Below are 11,843 nucleotides of genomic sequence, written 5' to 3' on the forward strand. Positions count from 1 at the left end.
TAAGAGCCCAACGTTGTGGATGGGGGGGAAAAAAGGCGTTTCCCTAGAATTTGTAATAGTTGTGCAATTATTGGCTAGGGAACCCCACGTCCGGACCCTGTGTCTCTCATGGGGGCTGTGGAGGAGCTCCGTAGTGCCAGGCAGCTCTGCGGGCTGACCCATTAAATTTGACCAGGAACAAAAGGGGTTTTGCCTGACTTTCTACTTAGCATAAACAGAAGAGTTCGCACTTTATAGCAAATATACACTTTCATTACTTATCACAGGCTTCCGTGCGAATTTCAGATCCTCTGAGGACATGCATGAACTCTCCGGGGACAGACAAAGTGTGGTGAGGTTGATGTGTCTGAGTTGATAACAAACCCAGTAAGGTTTTCCTGCTTTTAGATTTCATGTTCTGGGCATCTCCATCACACGCACAAAGCTGACACACAAGATAAATGTCAAACTTTTTAATAAAGGAGCAGTTAGTTAAAAACTACAAAAGTAAAAAGAACTCAGACTGTCTCATTTCTGTTTTTCTGGTTTCCTTTCTTTTTCTGTTTTGGGGCCTGTTCTTTACAACTCACTGAGCAGCTGAGTTTACGCGAGGGGAGAATTTCATCTGAAGCGAAGCTGGACTGAATCGCCCCTTTGGAAACTTCCCAAGTACAGAGTAAAGGATGCTCGGCATTCCAGGCCGATGACAGAGTGAAATGTGACCAGTGCCAAATGCTCTCTGCTTTCCTGGTGCAAGGCTTCTCCAGGAAGTGGCCGTTAAATACAAAATAGGCTTCTGGCCCGAAATACGGTCTCAAAATTTCCCTACCTGCTTTTGTGCGAAGATTGTTTGAGCAACACCGTCAGTGGATGGATATGATTCTTCAACTATTTTACCTTGACTCCTCGTGGCAAAATGATAAGTTATGCAACATAATTCATACTCTGTCGCAGAAGATGTTTTTCTATTATTTGAAAGCAGAATAGTAACTTTGAGACCTACGAAAAGATAGAATCACATTTTCCCCCTTTTCTCCAAGTTATATAATCAATTGCTTTTAAATATATGACATGTCTTTCCGATTTGGGTGAACATTGTTGTTCATTCTGTGTGTCCATGTGTGTATGTACACATAGGTCTGTATATTTTACATAAAAGTCCCATCTAAGTGTAAACATTTCATATCTAGATTTTACATACTTTTTTACTTTATATATTTTAGCTTTTTTAGATATATTTGATATATTTTAGATTTTAATATGAGTATAAGTATTCATATGCTTATGTCTATTTTACATCTAAGCATAAATATTTATATTAAATATATACCTGTGCATATGGAGGGAATTCATACATTTAGCAAATACTTATTGAGCAACTACTTTGTCAAGCAATATTCTAGATTTGGGGGGTATTCCAATAAAAGTTAAACCAAAATTCTGCCCTCATGAATCTAACACGCTGTCAGTTTTCACATTCTTGACTTACTGTTGCTACTTGGGATAAAGCAGGTACTTCTATGGCCTTATCAGTACAAAAAACATTATTATTACAGGAGATAATATATAATGGGCATTTTTTGAGCTCTAGTTTCATTTGTATCAATTATTAAGTGCAAGACACTTTTGCCTTGATCAATTCCATTTTGTTACATTTTAGAAGTACAATCTTTATTAGGAAGCACCCTATGGCATATATAATTCCTATTTTAGATTTTAACAAACATTTAAACTATTAAAAATATAAAGACATATAAATTTCAAATAACCATATAATTATTTCCCTTCTACATTAATTTATTGACAGATAAGGTAGCACAGACAATTTTGTGTTCTGTATTCCTAGTTCAAGGTCTGAAGTCAAATTTCTTCTCTGTTCATAGCTGTCATTCTGCGTTGTTTATCTGATTATGAAAACTGTGTAAGGCAGGTTGTGAAAATGTATAAACTACAACAAGAACGTTAAAATTAACAATAAAACAAAAGTGCAGACACATACAGGTCATACGTATGCAACTAAAATGCATTCCTGATCATGGATATTCCTAGTTTATGTCAGTGCCTCTCAACCACAGTTACAGATTAAAATATTTAGGGAGCTCAAAAATACAGATCCCCAGACCCCTTCCCCCTTAGAATCTGACTTGATTGGTCCTCTGAGGTGGGGACTCTGAAAGGTTACATTGTTAAGAATTTGAAAAGCAGCTCTAATCTGCAGCCAAGGTGGGAGACCCTTGACTATAGACTTGTCTCAGTTTCTGGGCAGATCAGGCCACTGAATGAAAATGTCCACAAGGTTGAGATAAGTAAGATCCTGTGGTCCTAGAACGAAGTAGACGTTTCCTGGGGGATGCTCGTGGGAAGACTTACTGGGACAGAATTCAGTGAGGAGAACCGTTGGGCTCTTCCACGTACCGATTCTGAAGGTGGCATCACATTTCTTCCACAGCTGGTAAAATTTTCTCAGCTACTGTGGTATTAAAAATAGAAAGAGAGAGAAAATGTGGAACAGGTGCAAGCCTGCGGAAATGTACGGCCCTGGAATTCACAGCCACATCACTTCTGGCACGTTTCTAGTAGACATAGATTGGATACAGACCAATTCTCACTGTATTGACTCAGCTATATTAAGCAAAAGGACTCCCATCATTAAATTAATGAGGGAAACAACCTATAAAAGTAATTAGGCAGGAAAGAAGGGTAAAGTCAAGCCCAATAAATGGTCAGAGAAGGGTTTATTTTTAGCAAAACGTGGAAGTTTTACAATAATGACAATAATGTTTTGGAAGTACCATTAATCTTTGTAAAGGGCTGATAGCAGTGGAAATTGAAAACAGTGTAGTGCTGAAGGCTGATCTATGTGTTTTAACTAGTCTAGAGTTAGATTTTATGAATCTAAACAATAACTTTTGATGTCTATTTGTCGTTGCTTAAAAGCACAAAGTTGTGGCCACCTGGGTGGCTCAGTTGGTTAAGCGACTGCCTTCGGCTCAGGTCATGATCCTGGAGTCCCGGGATCGAGTCCCGCATCGGGGTCCCTGCTCGGCAGGGAGTCTGCTTCTCCCTCTCCCACTCCCTGTTTGTGTTCCCTCTCTCGCTGTGTCTTTCTCTGTCAAATAAATAAATAAAATCTTTAAAAAAAAAAAAGCACAAAGTTGAACAAAGATCAAAATGACTTCACTAATGCTTCAGCGAAGCTTGATTTTAAAGTCATCTATTTCCTCTCTTCCACAAATCTCCCTTCTTCCTTTCTTAGCCTTTTGTTTCAGGAACCTGGCACCACCCCGACATCAAGGAAGGAGGCTCACAGCACAGACACAATTCCTGTAGAAACCAGCTAGATCCTGCATTTCCCTATAACCCACCCCTGTCCCCCCAGTCCCTTCCTCTGGGTCGGGCTTGCAATTTTTGAAGGTCAGAGCCAGAGCCTGCTGCAGCCTCCTTTGCCCAGCAAAGCCACAAAGCTATTGTTCCTCTTTTTCCCAAACTCTGCTTTTGCGTTATATTTTGGCTCCGAAGCACAGAGGTCAGGTTTGACAACGTATTCCTACCTCTTTTGATGTGACAGAGAAAAGATTCCTGTGAAAACCAATTAAAAAGCTGAGATTATTTGGAAGCATTAAATGCTCAACATTAAGACCGCAAAAAGCTTGTAAAAGTTTAATATTGTGACCTGCAAAAGGGCATATTCTAAAATAACAGAAATCACCACCCATTCTCACTGATGACGGGGATCAGCTACTGGTGGTGTTGTGCCTGGAGGCGGGTCATTGATCATCTCTATTACCACTGTTTCCATGCTGCCCAAACTGAATCATGGGCATTAGCCACACCCACCGCTCCCCATCCCCAGTGTCCAGTGTGGGATTAGAAGCCCAGATTGGAAAAGTTGCCAGACCTTAATGTCAGATTTTTTTTTTTTCAAAATGTTTGCTGTAAAAGATACTGCCAAGTAGTTCAGCAAGTATCTCCACATTTGTAAAAGTAATGATATCTCAAAAGCTGTGCTAAAAATTATTTTTATTTGACGGGTGCCTGGGTGGCTCAGTTGGTTAAGCAACTGCCTTCGGCTCAGGTCATGATCCTGGAGTCCCGGGATCGAGTCCCACATTGGGCTCCCTGCTCAGCAGGGAGTCTGCTTCTCCCTCTCCCGCTCCCCCTTCTTGTGCTCTCTCTCTCTCTCTCAAATAAATAAATAAAATCTTAAAAAAAAAATTATTTTTATTTGAGCAAAAATCTGGAGTAAAAGCCTATTGGGCCACCCTAAAACTTTTGGAGACCATGGCCAACCACTGGAAGTCCACGTACTTGGAGCTTTTAGTCTATTGAGAGAAATGGTGAGTTAAGCTCTTGGCACTGCTAGTCAGGACCCACACGATCAGGACTGAAATTTTTGGAAAAAGACAAGTGTGCTCTGTTTCTCAAGGTGGAGATCTAAGTTGGGAGGGACATTTTCTGGAAATTGAAAAGTGGAAAACAAACAATAGTGTTCTTTTAGACTACCATTTTGTTATTATTATTTTTAAAATTGTACTTTAAGTAAAATAAAATTCTCTTAGGTGTGACTGTGTGGAAGGACACTAAGTATGCTTGAATCCAGTTCTACACAAGGATTTCAGAAGAAGTGAAAGATCCAGACTACTTATTGACAGCCAGAGAAGGAACTATAGATGTAAAAATAAAACCAAATCCAATGTGGGACTCTGACCACAGCATTAGTAAACATACAAACAATGAGTAAAGACAAATCCCAAAGGTAAGCATGGCAGAAGTGAAGGCAAAGGGCAAAAAATCAAATCAATTTAGGCTACTGATTCACTAACAAAAAAAGAAGTACTGGAAAAAACTGCAGGAAAAATTGTAAAACCACTAAAAGTGATGTGTTGTCTTCTTTTTTTCAAAATGAAAGGGAACACGAGGTACTTGGTGCCCCAGCGTACTGATATGTCGGTCTCAGAATTAAAGACAAATGTCTCTCTTGCCAGTCATTTTCATCCTGGTCCTCTCTTGGTGTGACTGGCCTCTGGCTCGTCTGCTCCAGAGTCTTATGAGATTACAATCAAAGTGTCAGCTGGAGCTGTGGCCTCATCTGAGGCTGGACGGAAGTGGGGTGGGGGAGATCTGCTTCCAAGCTTGGTGGTGGTCACATTCTGTTCCACACAAGTGTCAGTGCGAGGGCCTCTGGTTTTGTTGCCTATAGGACAGAGGCTGCTGTAATCTCTTTTCTATGTAGCCCTCTCCATATGCCAGCCCCTAACCTACAGCTTGTTTCTTAAAAGTGTTCAAGGCAAAGATGGAAGCCATAATCCTTTGAAACACAATCACACACACGTAATCAGGGGATCCCTCCCCTTTGCATTGTCTTGCTTATAAAGGCAAATCACAGGACACACCCAGAGTCAAGCAAGGGGATGAGACACAAAGGATTCACAAAGATGGTCAGATTCACAAAGACGAATAGTCTGGGGTCATGGGGCCACCTTAGACTCTGTCCAATGCATATATATAGAAGCAACACTTTTAATAAAATGTTAACAAATATAAACAGCAGAATGTGGAAAGGATTATATGCTGTGACTGGTGGAGTTTATCTCAAGAATGAAAGATTGGTCCAATATTAAAAAATAGCCAATATTAGTTTTCTCCATTGACAAAATAAAGTAAAAAAATCGTACGAAATCTCAGTAAATGCATCAACGTAATTCAACTTTCATTGGTGATAAAAGCTCTCTGCTTAATAAGAATAGAAGTAGTAAAGGGCATCTAGGAAAAATGCATACCTTATATCACAGCTAATGGTGACAAACTGGATGCTTCCTATAGAAGAACAGAGATAAGGCGAAGACTTTTTACTCCCAGAACTTCTGTTCATCATTGTACTAGGAATCTTAGTCACTACAACAAAGTGAGCAAAAGAAACAAGAATCATAAGATGGGGGAGGGAAGGGGGTGCCTAGGTGGCTCATTCTTTAAGTGTCTGCCTTCAGCTCAGGTCGTGATCCCAGAGTCCTGGGATCGAGCCCCACATTGGGCTCCCTGCTCTGTGGGGAAGCCTGCTTCTCCCCCTCCTACTCCCCCTGCTTGTGTTCCCTGTCTCTCTGTGTGTCTCTCTCTGTCAGATAAATAAATAAAATCTTAAAAAAAAAAAAAAGATGGGGGAAGTACAATTTTCATTCACATATGATTATATATATAAAATCCTAAGAAAAATATTACAAAGCCATTAGAAAAAAATAAATTAATTTAGCAAGATCACAAGAAAAAAATCGATATAAAAACAAAGTATATGTGTTAGCAATGAGTTTCAGAAATAAAAAAATAATCCATTCATAATACCAGCAAAAATCAAAGTATTTAGAAATTAGTTTAATAATAAAAGATATACAAGATGTATTCAGGAAAGCATTTCTGAAAGAAACTAAGGAGGACTAAATAAGTGGAGAGATATACCATGTTCATTGACTATAAGGTTAAATAACCTTAAGATTTTAATTTCCCCCAAATTTATCTATGAGTTCAGTGCAACCCTAACCAGAATCTTAGCAGGAATTTTTGTAAAAATGGACAAGCTGATTTGATATTATGTAGAAATGCAAAAAACAAGCTAAAACATTTTTGAAAATGAAGAAAAGTCAGAGAACTCATGGCACATGATTACCAAGTATAACAATAATTAAGACAGCATGGGAAAAATAGGCAAATAGATCGATGGAACAAAATAGGTCATCCAGAAGATGACCCCCACTATGGTTCTGTTGTCTAACTGTGAGGTTGCCTCCAACTGAGACCTTGGACTCAGTCTTGTGACTTGCTTTAGCCAATGGGAAGTTAGAATGTGATGTTAACAGAGGAAAGGTACATGCCAACGAAGCTTGCTCACTGTGGCATGTCTGCCATGACCCCAAGAACATGCTCAAGCTAGTTTGAGAGAGAATGAGGGACATGGGGCCCAGATACTCCCATTGCCCTGTCCCAGAGTCAGCCCACAGCTGGACATGTGAGTGAGCCAACTAAGAAAACAGCTCAGCTGAGACCAGTCGAAATTGCAAACCCACAAAGCCACGACTTCTATAAAAGCTTATTATGGTTTTGAGGTGGTTTGTTACTGCAGCATCATTTTGCAGTGGATAACTGATGTACTTATATCTTATCTACCTCAAAATTTCACCTCAGAGGAATCCTCATTCATTTTAACAAATTATTAGTGTTATTGAAGAGGGTGTGTGTGTGTGTGTGTGTGTGTGTGTGTGTGTGTGTGTGTACTGGTTGGAAAATTTGGTGATTCATATTATGGGTTTTGATCCCCCCCCCCACCGTTGGTAACTCAATCATCTTTTCTAGAAGCTAGTGCTGCTCCAAGATCCCAGATGTCAGATATGACTTGCAGAGGGTATTATGCATAAATATTTGGATCTTAGTAAAGTTTCCTAGATGTTAGTATGATTTGTTTTTCCCACCAAATTCCAGAATACTTATCAAATTATCTCCAATTTATGCAATGAAAATATTTATCCTACAAAAGAGTTTCCGTAAGATTGAACTTGACATTTGCATTCATTATGGTCGAGACTTTTTGTTTTGAAATGTGGGACTGGTACATCTATTGCCTCCTGAGATTCTGTTAAAAAAAGTCTCTGGGGGGGGGGGTCCCTGCTCAGCAGGAAGCCTGCTTCTCTCTCTCCCACTCCCCCTGCTTGTGTTCCTGCTCTCGTAATCTCTGTCAAATAAATAAATAAAATCTTTAAAAAAAATCTCTGAGAATTTATTTTCATTTTTCATGTTTTAATTCATGTCCAGCACATGTTACCATACTTTAAAAAGTCTTTATTTCATTCATTTTAATATCAATTGACTTAGCTAATATCTTTCAGGTGTAATCTTCAGCCCTTAGAAAAGGCTTTTAATGTGGGAATGAAGAACAAGACCAAATATCAGATGACAATGAATTAATTTCTACTTAGATTTCTGCATTTAGCAACTACTCTCTTTGAATTTTTTTAACTGAAAAATGTGTGTATTCTTATATTTCTCCTTTAACATTTTTTTTAAAGCCTGCTAGTGACATTCCAAAAGATATTTTTTTAACCAGATATTTTAATTTTAGAAACTGTGATAGGAATTTTGGGAAACCACATGACCTCTATGAGCAGCAATTGACTATATTAGAATCCTAAATGATACTACATGATGGGAAAGAATCCCAAAAGTAACCTCAAGGAATGTATAACATTCAGGAATAATCTTATTCCTGAGATTATTTCGTGATATGAGCTTTAATAAAAAATAAAGCTAGAGACTAAAACCACAATTTGCCTCAGTGGGTTAAATTGTATGTCAACTTAAACTTTTTTTTTTTTCCACTCTGTTGAGATATAATTAATTCACAGTAAACTACACATATTTAAGTTGCACAATTTGAAGGATTTTGACATATGTGAGCTTTGTGAAACCATCACCATAATCAAGACACTAACTACTTCCATCTCCCTCAAAAGTTACTTCAGGCCATCTCTCCCTCCCTCCAACCCTGTCCCAGCAATCAATGATCTATTCTCCACCATTATGGATTAGATTGCATTTCCTGAAATCTCATAAAATGGAATCATAGAACAGGGATAGTGTTCTGTGTCTTCTTCCATTTAGCAAGATTATTTTGAGATCCATCCATGTTGCTATATGTATCAAAAGGTTGTTGCGTATTATTACTGAGTGGTTTTCAATTGAATAAATATACTATATTTTGTTTGAGTCTATTGGTGGACATTTGGGATGCTTCCAGCATTTGGTTATTATAAATAAATCTGCTATGAACACTGATGTAATAAATTTTTTTATACACATTTACTTCTCTCTTGGGTAAATACCCAGTAGTGGAAGGGCTGCTTCTTATGATAAATGTATGTTTAAGACGATGTCAAACTGTTTCTAATCTCACTCACAGTGTATGAGAGTCCAGTGGTTCTACATCCTAGGTCAGTCCTTCTAGCCATTCTAGAAGGTGGGTGGTGGTATCTGATTGTGGTTTGAATTTGCATTTCCCTGCTGTTGATATTGAGCATCCTTTTGTGTATTTCTTGGAGGAAAATTAGTGTATTGGGGGGATTTTTAAAAAAATTATTTATTTAAATTCAATTTAGTTAACATATTCTGTATTAGTAGTTTCAGGGATAGAATTTAGTGATTCATCAGTTGCATATAACACCCAGTGCTCATCACATCAATTACCCTCCTTAATCACCCAATTATCCCTTCCCACCACTCGCCTCCCCTCCAGCAACCCTCAGTTTGTTCCCTAGAGGTCAGTGTTTCTTAATGGTTTGCCTCCCTCTCTATTTACATCTTATTTTTTCTTCCATTTCCCTATGTTCATCTGTTCTGTTTCTTAAATTCCACATACGAGTGAAGTCATATGATAATTGTCCTTCTCTGACTTATTTCACTTAGCACAATACCCTCTAGTTCCATCCACATTGTTGCAAATGTCAAGCTTTCATTCTTTTTGACGGCTGAGTAATAGTCCACTGTATATATACACCACATCTTCTTTATCCATTCATCCGTCAGTGGACATCTGGGCTCTTTCCATAGTTTGGCTCTTGTGGACATTGCTGTTATAAACATTGGGGTGCATGTGCCCCTTCAAACAATTATGTGTATCCTTTGGATAAATACCTAATAGTGCAATTGCTGGGTCATAGGGTAGCTCTATTTTTAACTTTTTGAGGAACCTCCATACTGTTCTCCAGAGTGGCTGTACCAGCTTGCATTCCCACCAACAGTGTAGGAGGGTTCCCCTTTCTCCACATCCTCACCAACACCTGATGTTTCTTGTGTTATTGATTTTAGCCATTCTGACAGGTGTGAGGTGGTATCTCAATGTGGTTTTGATTTGTATTTCCCTGATGCTGAATGATGTTGAGCATTTTTTCATGTGTCTGTTGGCCATTTGTATTGGGGGGATTTTTGTATCTTATTTTGTAAAGGACTGTTCAATATTTTGTCCATTTTATTGGGTCATTTGTTTTGCTATTACTGAACTGTAAGAATTCTTCCTATAATCTGGAAACTAGTCCTGTATTTGATGTTTGTATTGCAAGTATTTTCTCATGCTGTTCATTCCCTTTTTATTTTGATTGTGTGATTTTCTTAATTCTTAGAAGAAAAATAGTTTTAATTTTAATAAAGTTCAATTTATTAATTATTTGTTCTTATAAGATTCAGGGGTGTGTGTGTGTTGTGTGTGTGTGTGTTTATCCAAAATCATAAAATTTTTATTCTCTTTTACATATTCTTCCAGATATTTTAGTATTGGATTTTTAATTAATATATGTGATCTAGTCCAAGTTTTTAAAAGTGTGGTTATGAGTAAAGGGTCTATGTCTAATGTTCTGGTATCACTTGTCGGAGTGACTTTCTACTTCTCATTGAATTGCTTTGGTATCTTTGTCAAAAATAAATTTACCATGTATGTGTAGGTCAACTTCTAAATTGGTGATTCTGAAATGGGGGGCAAATCTGTAGGTTCTTGGACATCCCCTGTTAGATGTATTCTTACATATTTTATGGTTTCTTGTCCTATTTTTTTTTTAAATCTTAGATAAATGGTTAAAGTTATAGATGAACATTAAGAATGGGCACATGGGTAGTCCATAGATGCCAGTGGATTTAACAGATGTGTTTGTCTTGATTTCTGAGAACTTGCTTTCCCTGAATCTTTAAATCCCCAAATCTGTGTCTCCCAGCTCCTGGAGAAAGGCTCTCTCTTGCTGCATTTTCTTCAAATGGTGTTTTTCTAGCTGTTTTCCAGGTGCTGCTTCTTCTCTCAGTTGTTCGATTGCTTGGAGCTTCTTGTTTAGGTTCTCGATCTGTTTGTCTGTCTCAGGCTCTCAAGAGGTGGCTGAGTGGCAGTCTTTCGTGGTATGCTCTGTGGGGAGGGAGCGGGGCCAATCAGGCCTCTTGCCACTTCTCAGGCCCTGCTCTTCAGCTTTCTTAGCCTCAAGTTTCCTTTAATTTTGAGGGGCTGTTTTCAATAGAGGCTTTTCATTTCCTGGTTGTGATTTTACGTTCAGTGGTGGTTCCTCCTCAAGCAATTTAGAATTGGTGATTGGTTTATTTCCTAAAACTGGGCATCTGTAAGCCATTGCAGCTTTGTGTTCTTCACTGGGTACGTCACTTGGAACTGCTTGGTAAGTCATTGTTTTTGCTGCAAACAGTCAATTCAAAAATGGGTGCCAAGGAACCTGTCATATTTCTGCATTTGATGGCACATACTTGTGTAAGAAGAGCCAGGTTAATGCCGAATCTTGTACCCGATGTTAACATGGAACCTGGGAGGACACGTAGCTTGTTAAAAGGCACTTGCCATCTGAGCACCAAGGGACATATTTAGAATCAGAAATAAGTTTGTAGTTCGTAACATCCCACCCTTTTTTTTGTCTCTTCAGCTTTTCAAATTTAGCTAGTACTCATATGTGTCCATGAGGACTGTCAACGTCTGCATTATGACAACCGGTTCCAAAGTCAAACACAGAATCACATTTGGCAAGCATAAAACCATAATTTGAGCTACATCATCAAGAAGCCAGTTTTGGTAACTGTGCTCCAGCATGTCCTCTGTTTGTTGCTATGAACTCATACTGGACAACTGTTGAAATACATCAATTAAAATTGCTCGCAAGCTCCCTTTGTCAGGAATCTCTAAAAACCATAAAAACAACATATGTCAGCTTTTAATAAATTACAATAATTTTTAAATACTCTCTTTATTTACATAGAATATTTACTAGTTTGGCATTTGTTTCTTTACTCAAATTATCCATGAAACATTCAATAAAACAATGTTTATGATCTGAACATTACTGGAT

General features: G+C 38.3%; 1 pseudogene; it reads right to left on the reverse strand.

The window, feature by feature from the left end:
* Nucleotides 1-10,694: 10,694 nt before the first annotated feature.
* On the reverse strand, nucleotides 10,695-11,528 carry LOC110586499 (annotated as a pseudogene).
* Nucleotides 11,529-11,843: the final 315 nt, after the last annotated feature.

The sequence above is a fragment of the Neomonachus schauinslandi genome, chromosome 5 (genome assembly GCF_002201575.2).
Source record: "Neomonachus schauinslandi chromosome 5, ASM220157v2, whole genome shotgun sequence".
Taxonomy (NCBI): Eukaryota; Metazoa; Chordata; class Mammalia; order Carnivora; family Phocidae; genus Neomonachus; species Neomonachus schauinslandi.